The 18764-nt window shown below is 45.4% G+C and overlaps 1 protein-coding gene across 5 annotated transcripts in view; it reads left to right on the top strand.

The window, feature by feature from the left end:
• The first annotated feature begins 17547 nt into the window (after positions 1–17547).
• The window catches only part of LOC136580651 (uncharacterized), a 60243-nt gene continuing 59026 nt past the window's right edge, over positions 17548–18764 (top strand). For 2 of the 5 annotated variants that reach the window (XM_066581389.1, XM_066581384.1), the window contains exon 1: positions 17548–17674. The gene's annotated coding sequence lies outside the window, so the exon portion shown is untranslated. The remainder of the gene's footprint in view (positions 17675–18764) is intronic. The other 3 variants (XM_066581385.1, XM_066581386.1, XM_066581387.1) reach the window with 3 other exon arrangements.

Below are 18764 nucleotides of genomic sequence, written 5' to 3' on the forward strand. Positions count from 1 at the left end.
GATGGCTTGATAGGCAGTCTCTCAAGGCAGCCCGGGGGCCTTTCAGAAGGCCCCCGGCAGCCATGACACTTGCACGGCTCCCCTGATCTCACCGCGGGGGTTCCGTACATGAGGTTTTAAATGCTGCTGTCAGAACTGACAGCAGCATTTAAAGGGTTAATAGCCACAAATTGGCTGATCGGCCGTTCGCGGCTATTGCCCGCGGGTGTCAGCTGTAGTAAACAGCTGACGCCCGCGCTGTATGCAGAGAGGTCGCCCCGCGACCTCTCTGCATACATACTCCGACGCTCCAGGACGTAAATGTACGTCCTAGAGCGGGAAGGGGTTAATGGCAAACAAAAACACATGATGTTACAGAGAGCTTTCAAACCTACTCAGGGTTCTTCCACAGGCTTAATGGAATAGATCTGAAGAAAAAGATTTATTTTATAGATATGAAAAGGCACAGACATGGTGTAATTAATTGGCAATTAAAACAATACCAGAACAGGATGAAAGGAGTAAGTACTAAATTAGTCCACTGATAAGGATATGAAAGTTTTGTCTCTAAATAGGTGTTAAGGGTGCATTCAGACAATCGTATATCGGCAGAGTTTTCATGACCAGCTGATATACGGCGTCCCTCTCTGCAGGGGGAGGAGGCTGAAAGAGCTGGGAGCAGTGTACTGAGCTCCCGCCTCCTCTCCACCCCTCGCCACTATTTGCAATGGAAGGGGGTGGGGCTAAGTTACAGGATGTAGCTCTGCCCCCGTTCCGCCCCCTCCCATTGCAAATAGTGGTGAGGGGCGGAGAGGGGGTGGAGAGGAGGCTAGACCTCAGTACACTGCTCCGAGCTCTTCCAGCTTCCTCCCCCTGCAGAGAGGGATGACGTATATCGGCAGGGCGTGAAAACCCAGCCGCTATACGACCGTCTGAATGTGCCCTAAGGCCCATTTAGAAACAATTATCACTCAAAATTCACTGAAAAGCCGTCTTTTGAGTGATAATAGTTATCTGTAACTGCACTCACATCGTGCAGTTTTCGTTATCTTGTCGCTCATCATCGTCTTTCAGCATGCTGAAAGACGCCAATGAGCCTTATCAGGGATTCACAGCGGAATACAGCTGATACTATCGTTTCAGCTGTATCCCGCTCCCTGATGACAGGCTGGGTATGAAGAACAGAGCGGTCCAGGTCTGTTCTCCATACCCTGCACGGAGCACTCGGCTGTATAGCAGCCGGGTGCTCCATGCAGAAAACATCTGAATGCAGAAGGCAAGCAGGGAGTAAAACGGAAAAAACAACATTCCACCATCTTCCAGTGAGTTTTGTTTCTACGGCGCACAAACTGCAACAAAAATGACACAATAACTTTACTCTATGGGCCGGTTTGATTACTACGATACCAAACTTGTATAGTTTTTAATGGGGGGAGGGGGGTTTGCTGTAGTACTTGTATTTTTTTTCAAAGACATTTAATTTTTTTTAAATTATTTTCTGCTGCCATTTTCTGCATGCAATAACTTATTTTATTTTTTCGTCAACGTAGTTGTGCAAGGGCTCTTTTTTGTGGGATGTCCTGTAGTTTACGATAGTACCAATTCGAAATACATACGACTTTTCAATCACTTGTTATTGCATTTTATCTGGGAGACAGGGTGACTGAAAAAGTGCATTTCTGGCCTTGTCTTTTTTTTTTTTAATGACGTTCACTGTGTGGGGTACATAATGCGCTATGTTGATAGACCAGACTTTTACGGGCGCAGCGATACCAAATATGCATTTTCTTTTATGATTTAGTTTTTTAATATAGATATGGCAAAAGGGGGGTGATTTAAACTTATTACTTTTACAATCAATAAAAAAAACTTTGATCTTATTTTTACTTTTTTGTTTTTTTAAGCCCCCTGGGGGACCACAACTAGCGCTGCTTTGATGGCTCCTGCAGTATGACGTAGTGCTGTATGATTGCAGTTATTGCTCGCAGAAGGCAGCTGTAATAAACAGCTGACGCCTGCGCTGTATGAAGAGAGGTCGCGCCGCGATCTCTCTTCATACATACCCCTGAGAAGGTACAGGCTCATAAAATAAAAGAATCTGTCTCAAAATGGCCGCTAGATACAAAATGGAGCATTAGAATATATAAATAAGCTTGTGCGTAGTGAAACAATAATTCAAGAAGAAATAGCTTTGGAGCATGAGATTTGGTGCAATGTCTAATGATTTGTTTCTATTCTTCCGAAAACCAAGCCTGGAACAATCGTTATCAGAAGAGACTCCCCCACGCCCTGAGCTCTGGGAAAAGAGCGAATCGCGCTAATAAGATGCTGCGACCATCCAAACTCACAAGGGAGGACGAGATAACGTCCAGGAGGAATAAACATTTGAAGGACATTTCATATATATTCTCACACTATGCTGTAATGTTTTTTTAAACCAATGAGACTAACCCCGTGACTAATGACGCATTCCTTTCCTGTATTGAGAAACGCTATGCAAAGTTAATAAAGATTCAGAGTACGTACGCCTTAAGCAGAGTGAGCTGTATATCTGCCGCCGCTCAACTCTACGTATCTGTGGGAACTGATAAGTATCTTTGTGTAGTTTTTGGCCTCCTTGATGCATCCAGGTACGAACTAATTTGGACCCCAAGGCCTGAAAGGTTATGGGACTGTAGCGGTCCTTAACAACTGGCGTAGTGGGCAGAATTTTATTGATTGACGCTGATGATAACCATTGGACTACGACACAGACCTGGACTGATGATATCAGCCGTGCCAAAGTCAGAGGACTGATCACCCTTATACAGCGCGGTAAGTCACATATATACATATATATGATGCCTACCGTGGTCTGTCCTGCGGTCAGTCGTTATTTCAATTTACAATTGTTAAGCTGTCATCAATAGATGTTGTTACCTCAGATCTTGGGTACTCTTCAGTGACACCGAGGGACAGAATCTGTAATTTGACTATATACATATATATGTGTTTTCATTGTGGGTCCATTAGGACTGGCTGTTTAACGGTACAGGGCATTTTGGCTGTTTAACTGTACCGGGCATTTTGTGGGCCCATTAGGACTGGCTGTTTAACGGTACAGGGCATTTTGGCTGTTTAACTGTATCGAACGTAGAAGTCTGTGAACACTACGTCATCGAAGACAGGGCATTTCAACGTGGAAGTCTGTGAACACTACGTCTTGTTGTATCATACGTAATAACATGTTGAAGTTCTTTAAGAAGAAGACTGGTGTTCAGGGTCTTCAGGATTCTGTCCACTTGGTGTCATGTAGAGCAGGCAAAGAGTATGTTAAGAAATTTAAGAAGTTATGTGAAAGGGCGTCAGACGTTAGAGTTCTTACATTACGTGATTGAGCATAAGGCTACAGGCATACCAGTGAGAAAAGGGTCTCAGGCAGTTATAGATACTTATAATTAGGCCGTCGTATACGATGTTTAAATTGTTAAGAAGAAGACTGTAGATGATGGTCTTTTAGATCCTGTCCAGTTGGTAGTATGTAGAGAGGAGTTGGAAATGCAGAACATGTGGCGTCATCAGAAGGTCCCAGCATATGTGTTATTTATGAGTCTAAATGCAGGGAATAGTTCATATTCACAGAGCTGACAGTTGTTTTCCAAAGGTGGGGGCTGTCGGAGAAGGCTTGAAAAGTGTGTTAGCTGATAATGAAGGAATTTTGGTTGATAGACGATTGCTCAAGTTTGCAGAGAAAAATGTTTCAGTAAGTGACGTACAGTTGAAGTAAGAAAGTTGCAGTTTCAAGATGGCGATTATTCATATGCTTTGAGTTGAAGACAAAGGAAGGCAGCCCTTCTTCACCATCTGAGGGCACCGCCCCAGCCGTGTCATGGATGATGTTTTTCTCCCTTTGCCCTGCCCCTAGACAGCCGTGTTGTTATTGGGGCCAATACCAGTCGGTAAATCTTGATACGTGTCTAGTATGTAGTATTCCTGGACCTTCCCGTCACCATCGCCCAGTCAGGCCACACCTTCGGTGGCCATTTCAGTGCCAGCCATGGCCCAGCGGCTATTTTAGCATCTGTTGCAACAATACCTTCAGTTACCGCTCAGACGTCATCTTAGCTCCGCAGCAGAAATTAGCTGGCTTCTGACCTCCCATCTATGTATGTTTTTACTTGGCATACCAATTCTTTGCACTGCAATGATGAGTGCCTTTCCTAAATTTTGCATAGAAACATTCAAGTCCCCTCATCCCGCCTGCAAACAGCCTTCTTTCGATTATCTGTTCTGCAGTCTGTGTTTAGCACCCCCATCCCAAGTAGGTTTGCGCTTAAAATTGCCCACAAATGTAGTTGTCGCGAGGAGGAACCTGGGGGCGAGTTCAGGCAGAATCTGTGAACTATGTGACAATTTGTATGTCTTAATGTCCTAACATTGTGTCATTGCTGTATGTGTTGTCCATTCCTCATAAGTCAGATACTGCTGAGAAGAAAGGTCACTATAGGTGCTAGGATCACAGACGGCAGTAGAAAAGCTTACAGAAGGAAGGAGAGGGTCAATACGTGATAATATAGATATAGGAATAGATAGAGGATTAATGCTTGATTTGTGCAAAGCTCTGTTCCCCCTTGTCACCCCCCTCCCCTTTTCAGAGTTTAATGAGCTTGAAGCGAATCCTTGGCTTCCCAAAGAAAGAATGTGTGCATCTCAAGGCCAAAAGATTAGAGCGGAGAACCCTGGACAGTAGCGTTGTTTGCTGTAATAGAATAGAACCCGTAATGAATCCAGTGAATGATACTGTCTTAAAAATAGGAAAGGTAGGAATTCTAAGGTATATTTTTGCTGTTGTGTAAATGTCAGTTCTGTGATTGGTTGGACGTGTGCATAATTGCTAAATGTGTGTTCCTTTTATGGAAAATATTAGTGATGAAGTGGTTGTTGTGGAATATGGTGTACATCTCTAGTGTTACAGACAGTTAAAGTTTGACTGATTCCAGGGAGGGGTGGGAGTGATTGAATGCATTTGTTTGCAAGATGAGGACAGTTGCATCATACGCGTTACATCCTGTGTGAACTCTTATTAACATTTGAATGAGAGAGACAGATTTGATCGCATGAACGGATGAGAGTTAATGACCCGTGTTCGGACTGTGATGAATGTAAGATGTATGATGCAGATATTGACTGGGGATAAAAGTGTTTTTGTTTTCTCCCTCTGCATGGGACTTTGCTTGCTTGTGATGTGGATGCGCAGACTATGGAGTTTGAATGAAAGTGTGAAGGAAGACGCGATCAGCCAGTATCGAAGGGGTGGAGCTAGATGATGTAAAAGTACGTAATGGGTTATCCCTCTCGTTCACAAAGGAGGGGGTGAGAATTTTAAGCAGCTAGTAAAAGTTTTTTGTTTCCTCAAATTTGATGAGACATTGCAGACAGGACCAGACTAATAATGAATTTGCTTAGAGAATATTGCATTCCAAATATTAATAGGTGTTTGTAGATTATTCTGCCCTGATGTAATTCATGTCTCTGTTATTGGCACTGATATCTTACAGGCCTTATCTGCATCCATCAAATTCTCACCAGATGGATCGGTACGGGTTGAGACCTCAGGTGCCGGTTCAGAAGAGTTTTGTAAACTAACCGCTCCAACCAACACCCCTCTTTTTCCTGTCAAGAAAAGATGCTAAAGGGTCAGTCAGACACCTACTATATGTAGGTGCTGTGTGCTAATAATTTGGAAGCCTGCCAACAAGCCACAATTTCACTGTTAATTTTTCTTGCAGAAAATGTCTGTAAAGCCTCAAAGACAAACTCCAGTTCTGCAAAACAAAGGTTGTTCTCCTGGGTCATTGTTTAGGCCAAGGAATTGGACATCTGACATAGGAACAAAAGGCTGCTGTCCAGGCCATACCTGTACCTACATCCGTTGCCAAACTCCGCACCTTTCTGGGCCTTGTTTCATACTGCCGCCCATGGATCCACTCGGTTTCCTCTCTTATGCAACCACTCTATGACTGTCTTTCAATCATTCTTTTCTCTCTCACCCCTTAAGCAGCTCTCTAGTCTTGGGTATTCCCAACTACACTTTACCCTTTACTCTTTTCTGTACTGAACTTTCTGCCCATGTGACGGCAGTGTTGACACAAAAGCACGGAGGACAACCACGGCCACTTGGATACTACTCCATGTGGCTGGATCCAGTGGCTCGAGGAGCTCCCTCATGTGTTTGTGTGGTGGCAGCAGTACAGGCAATGGTTGACAAAGCTTCTGAGTTGGTAGTGGAGTACACACACCCCCATTTCTTAGTGGTCCTCACCCCTCATGTCATTTGGAGCATACTCACGCAAGTGCAACCCAAGCACTTATCTCTGGCCTGTCAGATCCGGCTACAATGTGCTCTTTTCATTCTTTCCAATGTTGCTACTATTTTGAACCTGGCTACTCTTCTTTCAATTGAGTATCCTGGTTCACAGGGGGGAGGGGAAGGCATAGGTGATCTAGGTATTGCAGATCAGCTATTTTTTAAAATTTTCCCCAACAAGGTTCTGATCTATTTGAAATAGAATATCAGCATGATTGTCTAGCAGTGATGCAACAAGAATATTTAAGTTTTAAAAGGTTACTGAAGCCCCTGTTAACAATGCATATTTTGAGTTGTTTTTTATAGATGGTCCCAGGGTGAGGATGGACGACTCCACACTGGATATGCAATGGTCACACAACAAGATGTCCTAAAAGCAGAATGCCTCTGCATGTCTCAGTGCAAGAAGCGGAACTGAAGGCCCTCACTGAGGCATGTAGAGTGGCAGAAGGTAAGTTGGCAACCATTTACACTGATTTCCGGTATGCATTTGGCATAGCTCATGATTACGGCCCAACATGGAAGGCCAGACAGTTTTTTACCTCAGCAGGACAGCCAATTAAGAATGGTGAAGCGGTGCAGAGTCTCTTGGAAGCCCTACTTCTACCTGACAAAGTGGAAAGCTCACACCGATTCCTACACCGGAGAAGCAAGAGGCAACGCCATCGCAGACCACACAGCAAACGCAACGGCCCTCAAGCCGTGGAAGAAAAGAAGAAAAGAAGAATTTGACTAAACTTTGGGCTTTGATAAAAACTTTGGACATTGATATGCTAAAGACTTTACAGTTACAAGCCAGCAAGGAAGGAAAAGACAAATGGACTTAATATGGGAGCAGCAGAAACAGGACGGTGTATGGCGAACAGTCAACAGAACTTGCCTACCACAGTCCCTCTGCCCCATGATGGCCCAGCTGATGCCCGGAAAGACGCACCTCTCAAAGTAGCAATGATGTCGACGCTTGAACAAGGACGGGTGGCTCCTGGGTTTTCTGTAGCTGCTGCATCATTTGTCCAATTTTGCATGATCTTTGCCGTAAGCAACAGGGCAGAAGTAAATTTGCCACATAACACTTGCCTGGGCCACTCTACCCATTTCAGGGATTGCAAATTGGCTACACTCAGCTCCCACTTGTTGGGAAGTATGAATATGTGCTTGTTGGTGATTTCTTTTCAGGTCGGAGACCTACTCTGTTACCAAAGTAAATAAGCAGGTAACCGCACAGAAGCTCATGAATGAGGTAATCCGCAGATACGGGGTACCGGAAGTGATTGAGTCAAACAAAGGTACACACTTCACAGGTGAAATAATGCAATACATCATGTCTGCTTTGGGTATATCCAAGGCCTTTCACACACTCTACCATCCACAGAGTAGTGGGAAAGTAGATCCAAAAGGCAATGGAGGAAACGGGCAAATTTTGAATTGAGTGTCTTCCATTAGTTTTTTCTTTTTCTCCGGAGGGTACATGCAACAGTAGCCAAGTTTGGGAAATGATTCTCTTGTTAATTTTGTCATAGGTCTCTCCAAGGAATTGTCAATAACGCATTCTGTAGTTTCTGCTTCTCTCTCAGGTCCTACAGACGAGTGTCATAATCTGAAACCAGGTGACAGGGTCCATGTGAAAAAGTTTGGGAGAAAAGCCCGGTTTGAAGGTCCCTACCAGATGTTGCTCACCACCCCAACTGCAGTCAAGCTCGAAAGAAAGTCCACCTGGATCCACACCTCACACTGCAAAAAGGTCCAGGGTCCCGGAGCACAGAACCCATGATCCTGCATATCCTTTACAGGCTATGGGCGGGGTTGGGGACCTGGGCGGAAGTGGATGTCACAGTGACATTGTGGTACAATTCCTCTAACACACACAAGTAGCCACACACACCTTTAACTACTGTACACTAGCCCCCTGTTTCAGGGACCAGAACAAATTAATGCAATCAATAAGACTACACTGAGGAGGAGAATCCAACACCGCATCGTGCTAAGAAAGAAATTGACGATCCAGGTGGCAGGTTTGATCCACTTGTATATATATAGATGCAATAGGAGTGCCAAGGGGGGTGCCAGATGAGTTTAAAGCCAGGGATCAAGTTAAGGCCGGATTTGAGTCCCTGTTTGGAATAGTAACCATCAATAAGAAAGTTGATATATATTACAACCAACAAAGCGCAATAAAGAAATTGGCCACATTGTCAGAAGAGCTGAAGCGTAATTCTGGGATAACTAACCCCTGCGATGAGTGGTTTGCATGGACCGGACAATGGAAACAATTCTTAATGCAGATAGGAATAGGGATTCTGATTACTCTTATCATACTCCTGCTACTTTCTGTCTGTATTGTACCCTGCATAAAACGCTCCTGTGCTAAGCTTACAGATCAGATGGTACCTGTCACCCCCGTATACGTAGATGTAGAGACCCCAGGTAATGGCTATATGCCTATGATACAACAGAGCGATTTGTCCCCTTATGGATCTGTCTCAGCAGAAGCAGGGGTGACCACTCTAGTCTCCCAGCCATTAGAATAGAATAGCATGTGTGTTGTAGGTCCCTTCTGTGTCTATTAGGTCTTCGCGTTTAGTTAGTTAGGATTAGTAGTCGGGGAAGGGATTAGCCCTTGAACAGCTGACCAACAATGATAGGTAGGGCATAGATCATAAGCTAGAAATAGGGAAAGCAAACCTTACCCCGTCCTGTAGAAGTTATAAAGTATCGTTTATTTAGAGACAGTTTCTGGGGGGAATTGAGAAGGTACAGGCTCATAACATGAAAGAATCTGTCTCAAAATGGCCGCTAGATACAAAATGGAGCATTAGAATATATAAATAAGCTTGTGCGTAGTGAAACAATAATTCAAGCAGAAATAGCTTTAGAGCATGAGATTCGGTGCAATGTCTAATGATTTGTTTCTATTCTTCCGAGAACCAAGCCTGGAACAATCGTTATCAGAAGAGACTCCCCCACGCCCTGAGCTCTGGAAAAAGAGCGAATCGCGCTAATAAGATGCTGCGACCATCCAAACTCACAAGGGAGGACGAGATAACATCCAAGAGGAATAAACATTTGAAGGACATTTCATATATATTCTCACACTATGCTGTAATGTTTATTTTAACCCAATGCGACTAACCCCGTGACTAATGATGCATTCCTTTCCTGTATTGAGAAACGCTATGCAAAGTTAAATATTCAGAGTACGTACGCCTTAAGCAGAGTGAGCTGTATGTCTGCTGCGGCTCAACTCTACGTATCTGTGGGAACTGATAAGTATCTTTGTGTAGTTTTTGGCCTCCTTGATGCATCCAGGTACGAACTAATTTGGACCCCAAGGCCTGAAAGGTCATGGGACTGTAGCGGTCCTTAACACCCCCGATGCAGTAGAACGTAAATGTACGTCCCGGAGCGGGAAGGGGTTAAGCCGCAGGGTGCACAGCCTGTAAAAAAGAAAATTAAAAATTAAAACATCGCAAAAATAGCTATCTTAGCCTATCACGCCATACAAAAAACGGAATAGAAAGTGATCAAAATGCTGCACAGACCAACAAATGGTACTAATAAAAAGTACAACTCATCCTGCAAAATAAAAACCCTCACAAAGCTCCGTTAATAAAAATCTTAAAACACTAGGGGTCTTTGAATGCAGTGATAAAAAAAAATTATATCTTTTTTAAAACTGTGAAAAAGTAACAAAAAAACAATCACAATTAGGTATGGGCATAATCATACTGGCCTGTAGAATTACTTTAATATATTATTTATACTGCTCAGTGAATGCAGTGAAATATAAAAATAAAAAACATGCCAGAATTGCAGATTTTATTAATCTTGTCACTAGAAAAAAAACAGAATAAAAAGCGATCAAAATTTTACATGTTCCTAAAAATGAGATAAATGAAGACTAGAGTTCATCCCCAAAAAACAAGCCCTTCTAGAGCTCTGGTGACACAAAAGCAAACCTTTAACCACTTAACGACCAGCCCATAGTGCTTTAACGTCCTGCCCAAGTGGGCTTTATTCTCTGAAGACGTTAAAAAATGCGTCCTGCAGAGAATAAAGCCCCGTGGGCTATGGACGTGACAGCTCCATGCTATCGGTGTCCGCAGGTAGCCGACAGCATGGAGCTGTCATCCTGGGCTGCGGGGACCCCCCCCCCCCTCCCGGCATTGCGATCGGCGCTATCCAACGGATAGTGGCAAACGCATGCGCAGATGCAAAGCGGCAGACGCATGCGCAAAAGCCGTGGATTGCCAGGATAACTTAAAATCTCCCTGCTCTTGGCTACAAAACTTAGCCAAGAGCCTGGAAATTTCACGGGGGGCCGCGGTGAGCGGTTACTGATCACGTGTTCGCCGTTATCCAATGGATAATGGCGATCACGTAAAAGTTTTTTTAAAAGTTACTTTCATCTAAGGAGATGAAACTTTTTACCGGAGGCCTCCGTATTTGCACCCCGACGCGATCCTCATCCGTGAACTTACCCGGATTCTGCACATGCAACCGCCGGCAAAATACCGGACACATGCGCAGGAGTCGGGGAGCCCAGGAAACTTAAAATCTCCTTGCTCTCGGCGACCAACGGTATTACGCAGATCAATCGCATTGGATTACACAATTCCGCTCACATTAGCGGGTCGGAACTGCGTAATCCACTCGCAGAAAAGAGAACTCAGCAGGTTCTATTTTACCGCGGCTATCTGCAGCATAGAGCCTACTGTGCTCCATGGTCATGGATATACCCGCTGCCCATACGCAACTACGTTGTATACGGGCTGCGGGTGCCCACGTCATCGCTAAGCGACGGTGCGGGAAATCCAAACAGAAAAAAAAATTTGTACTGCGAATGACTGCCTGTGTGAGTAGGCAGTTATGCGCAGTAGATTACGCGGCCGTACGCAGGGTCACAGCCGGGCTCACAGATGGGATCCGCTGCGGGCTTCCGCAAGCGGATTCCACCTACGGCTGCTTGAGCCCGGCGTTATTCAGACCGCTACCAGTAATACGTATTTTACAAGAATCCCCGGGAACGCTTGCCTTCCTGCAGTTCCAGGAGCACCTTGTTGAGCGTCTTCTGTGTGAGACCGCCGCACCTCATCAAGCTTACGGAGACTCACAGAGCGCCACTTTTTACACCCCATACCTGCCACTGAGGTCAAGAAATGACCCCCAAAAAGCATGAGAGGCGGGGGGATACACGGTTTTATTGCCCCATGGGCCCATTCCAACCAGCCTCCGTAATTACCCGTCTTCAGAAATACCACACAGTTCACATTATTACTTTTATCTAAGATTTGCGAATGCCGAAAAGGGCGCGGAGTGTGTGTGTGTGGGGGGATTTTTAGGGAGTCAATTTTTATTCCATACAAATAAGCAATGGGGCCTGGATTTTATTCAGTTGTGCCCTGGAATCCAACAGGTGTTCCTTCCTTTATAGGCCTTGCCATGGGTCCTGTAAGTAAATTAGGGTCACAAGGGGTATGTTTTTGAACACGGGACAAACGGGGGTATCCATTTGGGGGTGAATGTCTTCATTCCTATGTACCCTGTACAAAAAAACTGTTTTTAAATTTTAAAAAATTGCCAAAAAATTGAAAATTGTAACTTTTTCCTTCTGCTTTGCTTAGATTCATTCAAATACTGTGGGGTCAAAATGCGCAGTACACCACTAGATGAATTCGTTAAGGGGTCTAGTTTTCAAAATGGGGTCATTTGAGGGGGGTCTTTATAGTTTTGGCCACTCAATGGCTCTATAAGTGGGCAATGGGGCCTGGAATTTATTCAGTTGTACCCTGAAATCCAACGGGTATTCCTTTCATTGTAGCCTTAGCCATGTGTCCTGTAAGTCTATTAGGGCCACAATGAGTATGTCTCTGAACACGAGACAAACAGGGGTATTCATTTTGAGGTGAAAGTCTTCATTTATACATGTGCTGTACAAAAAAAACCTGTTTTTAAATTGACACAATAGCCCAAGAAATGAAAATCATAATTTTTTCTTACTGCTTTGCTTAGATCTATTCAAAAATTGTAGGGTTAAAATACACAGTACACCCCTAGATAAATTCGTTAAGGGGTCTAGTTTTCAAATTGGTGTTATTTGTGGGGGTTCTCTATGGTTTTGGGTGCTCAAGAACTCTACAAGTGGGCAATGGGGCCTAAAAGGACTTCAAGCAAAATCTATGTTCTGAAAGCCACGATTACTCCTTTCATTTTGGGCCCCATTGTGCATGAGGATATAATATTAGGGCCACAATGGGTATGCTTCTCAAAACAGTACAAACAGGGGTATCCATTTTGGGGTGCAAGTCTTCCTTCATATGTGTACTGTACAAAAAAAGCTGTTTTTAAAATGACAGAATTGCCAAAAAAAAGGAAAATCCTAATTTTTTCCTTTTGCTTTGCTTGAATTTATTCAAAAACTGTAGGGTCAAAATACGCAGTACACCCCTAGATAAATTCATTAAGGAGTCTAGTTTTCAAAATGGGGTCATTTGTGGGGGTTTTCTATGGTTTTGGGCACTCAAGAACTCTACAAATGGGCAATGGGGCCTAAAAGGACTTCAAGCAAAATCTATGTTCTGAAAGCCACTGACTACTCCTTTCATTTTGGGCCCTGTTGTGCATCCAGACATAAGATTAGGGCCACAATGGGTATATTTCTAAAAAACAACACAAACAGGGGTATCCAGTTTTGGGTGCAAGTCTTCATTCATATGTGTGCTGTACAAAAAAAACTGTTTTTAAAATGACAGAATTGCCAAAAAAACAAAAATCACAATTTTTTCCTTTTGGTTGGCTTGAATTCATTCAAAAACTGTGGGGTAAAAATATGCAGTACACCCCTAGATAAATTCCTTAAGGGGTCTAGTTTTTAAAATGGGGTCATTTGTGGGGGTTTTCTATGGTTTTGGGCGCTCAAGAACTCTACATGTGTGCTATGGGACCTAAAAGGACTTCAAGCTAAATTTCTGTTTTGAAAAACACTGACTACTCCTTTCATTTTGGGCCCCGTTGTGGACTCAGATATAACATTAGGGCCACAATGGGTATATTTCTGAACACGGGAGAAACAGGGGTATCCATTTTGAGGTGTAAATCCTCATTTTCATGTAAACTATAGGAAAAAAAATTGTCTTTAAAATGACAGATTTGCAAAAATATGAAATTGAATTAATTCCTGAAAAAAAACTGTGGGGTCAAAATATTCATGACACCCCTCAGTGAATACACTAAGGGGTGTAGTTTTTAAAATGGGGTCATTTGTCGGGGTATCTATTAGTCTGAAACTCATGAGGCTTTCCAATCTTGGCTTGGTGTAGGAAAACAAAGTGTTCCTCAAAATGCTAAAAAGTAATGTTAAATTTGTACGTCTCCTAAATGGTTAAGAAAAACGAAGGTTTTTCCAATGTGCGCCCAAAATAAAGTAAACGGGTGGAAATATATATCGTAGCAAAAATTTCTATATTATGTTTGCACATATTTAAGATATTGCAGTTGGAAATGTGAAAAAATGACGATTTTTTCAAAATTTTCCTAATTTTGGCACTTTTTATAAATAAACACAAATTCTATCGGTCTATTTTTTCCGCCTAAATGAAGTACAACATGTGGCGGAAAAACAATGCCAGAATCGCTTGGATATGCAAAACCTTTCTGGTGTTTTTCCGTTAAAGTGACACATGTCAGATTTGCAAAATTTGGCCTGGTCATTAAAGGGGTTGTCTCGCGAAACCAAGTGGGGGTATACACTTCTGTATGGCCATATTAATGCACTTTGTAATATACATCGTGCATTAAATATGAGCCATACAGAAGTTATTCACTTACCTTCCCTGCGCTGGCGTCCCCGTCTCCATGGCTCCGTCTAACTTCAGCGTCTAATCGCCCGATGAGACGCGCTTGCGCAGAAGGGTCTTCTGCCTTCGGGTCTGTTCAGCAGCAGCGGCGTTTTGGCCCCGCCCCCTTCTACGCATCACCGCGTAGCTCCGCCCCATCATGTGTGCCGATTCCAGCCTCCTGATTGGCTGGAATCGGCACACGTGACTGGGCGGAGCTATGCGATGACGCGTAGAAGCGGCGGAGTCAGAATGCCGCTGCTGCCGAACCGAGCCGAAGGCAGAAGACCCCTTCTGCGCAAGCGCGTCTAAAACAGACAAGGCTTAACTGATAAATAAGTTTATTGTAGAAAAAAGACTAGCAGTGCAAAATATAGATATGTACAAAAGATATACAAAAAAGGTGTTACACGGGAGTAGAAGGAAACAGTATTAATACTCAAGACAACATTTTAAAAAATGAGCAGGGGAAAATAAAAGAAAGCTACTGGATTTGGATCTCGGTCCAATGTTCCAATACGTGCAGAATCACTGAAGCAAATGGGGCCGCCTTATGCTGGGGGCGTATCTCTGTATTCTGACAATTTAGGCCTGTGGGGTTCCACATTATAAACGGATCCCTCAGTACACCCCTATTTTTTAAGCACCGTAAACATAAAAACACCCCCAAATAAAAATGGCGCAATCACAATTTTTTTTTGTGGCAAATTCACCCGCTTTGTGTACAAGTACCACGTACATCCGTACATGACACGGTGTGCAGAACAGCCACATTCAGAAGAAAAAGAGGTTTGTTTTTTTTAAGTCAGAAAGGACAGATGGAGCCAATATATCTGCAGCGGAAGGTCTTCTCCACACACGGCCATCCTCTCCTCCGCTGCTTCCCCCTCCACCGGCCTTCCCCGCCGCTGGCCATTCCCTCCTGTCACTTCTCCTACTGCCGGCCTGCATATATTTATATTCCACAGCACTTCTGCTCGATTCAACCCAAACAACCAATCACTGTGAATCAGCCAACCCAAACAACCAATCACTGTGAATCAGCCAACCCAAACAACCAATCACTGTGAATCAGCCAACCCAAACAACCAATCGGGTTGTGAATTGAGCAGAAGTGTTGTGGAATATAGATATATGCTGCCCGCAGGCATATTTCTGTTTTCAGTCGCACTTAAGCAGCGCTGCTGATTAGAGCCACTTGATTGGCTCTTCGGCACCACGTGACTACACAGCATGCACGCGGATTGCCTTCAGCAGCCGTGCACTACACACTAAGGGCGAGCACCCACTGGCGTTTTTTTTACCTGCGTTTTGCGTTTTGCGTTTTTCCTGCACAGGCATAGAGATAACATGTGTTCCTGTCCACTGGCGTTTTTTTTTTGCGTTGCGTTTGCGTTTTTAACATAGGAACTGTCAGTTGCATATGTGTCCTTATTTTTCTCCATGGAAATTAATGGAAAAGCCACGAAAACGCTGCGTTTTTTTCCCGCGGAAAACGCAAACGCCAGTGGGTGCTCGCCCTAAGGCCTCCTTCCCACGAACAGATTTCCGTTGCGTAATTCGCGGCGAAAATCTGCTGCGTTGCCCGCAGCTATTAGGTTCTATTGAACCCAATAGCTCAGGGCACACGGTGCGGAATTCCACCGCACCATGAAATCTCCCGTCTTCACCCGAGGCATGCTGTATTTGCCACGGGTGTACGCGCTGACGGCTTCTAGTGCAGTCAATGGAAGCCGTCCATTCACGCTATCTCCCGCTGTAACACAGCGGAAGATAGCGTGAAAACGCTTCCCCGCCTACCGCGTCATGTGACGCGGCGGCGGTGGGCGGGGAAGCGTCATGCGGGACCCAGAACGGCAGATCCGCTGGTAAGTATGGGGTCTCTGAGGGGCGCCGTGACGGGCTTCGCCGTGGAATATTCCGCAGCAGAGCCCGTCACGGCCGTGTGCAGCCGGCCTTAAGCAGCACGGGGTTAAACCTAACCCTAACCCCAATCCTAAACCTAACCCTAAACACTAACCCTAACCCTATACCTAACCCTAAGGCTGGATTCACACAGGGCGGATTTGCCACGGTTTTGCCGCAGCAAATCCGCCCGCGGCCGCTAATCTCGGGATTAGACAGCCATGTGGATGAGATTTCTCAGAAATCTCGTCCACACGGGACGGCTAATCTGCTACGGTAAATCCGGTTGAAACCGCGGCTGCAGCCGCCGCAGCCGCGGTTTCCAAAGATGCATCATGTCTATTTACTTTTTTTGTTTGTTTATTTACATCGCGGCCGCGCTCTTCTCTATGGGAGCGCCGGCCGCAATGGAAAAGCATGCGGCCGAGCCGCTTCAAAGCCGCAGCGGTTCTCCCGGCGGAAATCTCGCGGTTTTTGCTGCGCCCAAACTGTGAGATTTCCGACGGGAATCTGCCCTGTGTGAACCCACCCTAAAACTAACCCTAAACCCTAACCCTAAACCCTAACCCCGTGCTGCTTAAAGGGGTTGTCCCTCGCCGAAACAGGTTTTTTTTTTTTTCAATAGCCCCCCCGTTCGGCGCGAGACAACCCGATGCAGGGATAAAAAAAACAAACGGGTAGTACTTACCCGAATCCCCGCGCTCCGGTGACTTCATACTTACCTTGCGAAGATGGCCGCCGGGATCTTCACCCTCGGTGGACCGCAGGGCTTCTGTGTGTTCCATTGCCGATTCCAGCCTCCTGATTGGCTGGAATCGGCACACGTGATGGGGCGGAGCTACGAGCAGCAGCTCTCCAGCACGAGCGCCCCATTCAACACAGAGAAGACCGGACTGCGCAAGCGCGTCTAATCGGGAGATTAGACGCTGAAAATTAGACGGCTCCATGGAGACGAGGACGCTAGCAACGGAGCAGGTAAGTGAATAACTTCTGTATGGCTTATAATTAATGCACAATGTACATTACAAAGTGCATTAATATGGCCATACAGAAGTGTATAGACCCACTTGCTTTCGCGGGACAACCCCTTTAAGTGTAGTGTGTAGTGCACGTCTGCTTAACTGTAGTCTGTAGTGCACGGCTGCTGAAGGCAATCCGCGTGCACGCTGTGTAGTCACGCGGTGCCGAAGAGCCAATCAGGTGGCTCTAAGCAGCAGCGCTGCTTAAGTGCAGCTGAAAACAGAAATATGCTGCCCGCTGCCGTCACCTCAGTCACACTTCAGCTGTTTCCTGAGGCGCTGAATAAAATTAACCTTCTGTCTCTGTCATTGGCTGATTCCTATCAGCTGACCGCGTCGTGATGTCCACTGGGAAATGTAGTTCCAAACTAGAAGATGCTCGCTGGGATAGTAAAGGACAGAAACTCATATTCCCACAATCCTTTTGGTCCAACGGCGCTAGTGCAGCCAATCACTTTCTAGATGTGTTTACCACGCCCCCTAGGGTAACGCTGAGGAGAAATGGCCGCAGCGGATGGCTGCCGACCGCTCCGCTCTGCCCCCTTAACATGAGAGGCTGACGGCGCTGTCGGTGTGACGCTGGGTGCGCGCAGGTTAGCGGGTGTTGGTTATTCGTGGGTGGGCTTGGTGGTGCTGCACAGCGGGTGGTGGGAGTGACTCGGGTCCAGTGTGCAGCGGACACTCCCACCCCAGTAGAGAGCGGCCTGGATAGTACAACTGACCCCTACATGGCGGGAGTGCAGCACCGTGTGACTAGTGCAGTATCTCACCCCCCACCCCCAGTGTGTGCAGTGCTCATCGTAGCGCTCCTTGTGTAGTCCAGTGTGCGCTGTGCTCAGTGCAGTCCCCCCCCCCCCCCCCCCCAGTGTGTGCAGTGCTCGGTGCAGTGTGTGTGTGCAGTTCTCAGCGTTGCGCTCCCTGTATAGTCCAGTGTGCGCAGCGCTCCCCCCTGTAGAGTTTTCTTTGTCGATTTTCTCCACGCGTATTTAAAAAAAAAAATATATATCTTTTTCACTTCTGGTTTCCATGGTTACTTGCACTACTATGGCGTCCTGTGTGGGACCCGATGCGGCGCACGCAGCCTTAGACTAGAATGGGGATTTGAATCTGAAAGTTTCAGTGAACTGCGGCGTTCTGCAACTTGTGGTTTTCTTGGCGCCTTCATCCAAATGAAGTCACACAGTGTCGCCCCCCCATTATAACACTCGCTTCCACCGCCGTCCGAGCCTTAGCCCACTTTTTTGGGTTTTTTTGGTCTTTAAGTCAGATGGAAAAATTGTTCAATTGTGTGTGGGGTTTGTTTGTTTTTTTTTCACAACCATCCGTCAGAGTTTTACTTCCCATTTTTAATCTTTTTTTTTTTTTTTTTAATGAAATGGAACAAAACAAAGTGACCGTCAGCTCGCAGTACAGCGGCTGCAGGGGGTCCGCCTCCATTTACATCGGCTTCTATTGAGATCCATCCTTTTATCCTCCTTCTGCAGGCGATCATTCACAAATAGGTGTGCGCGCGTTTATAAAATATATATACCGTATATACTCGAGTATTAGCCGACCCGAATATAAGCCGAGCTATACTGGAATATATACTGAGTAAAAAAACCCTCCATACTCACCTCCCAGCCAGTGTCTGTGCGACAAGCTGCTTGAATTCTCCCCTCGGTCACCCCCGGCCGTCCTCTC

This window comes from Eleutherodactylus coqui, chromosome 10 (assembly GCF_035609145.1).
Source record: "Eleutherodactylus coqui strain aEleCoq1 chromosome 10, aEleCoq1.hap1, whole genome shotgun sequence".
Taxonomy (NCBI): Eukaryota; Metazoa; Chordata; class Amphibia; order Anura; family Eleutherodactylidae; genus Eleutherodactylus; species Eleutherodactylus coqui.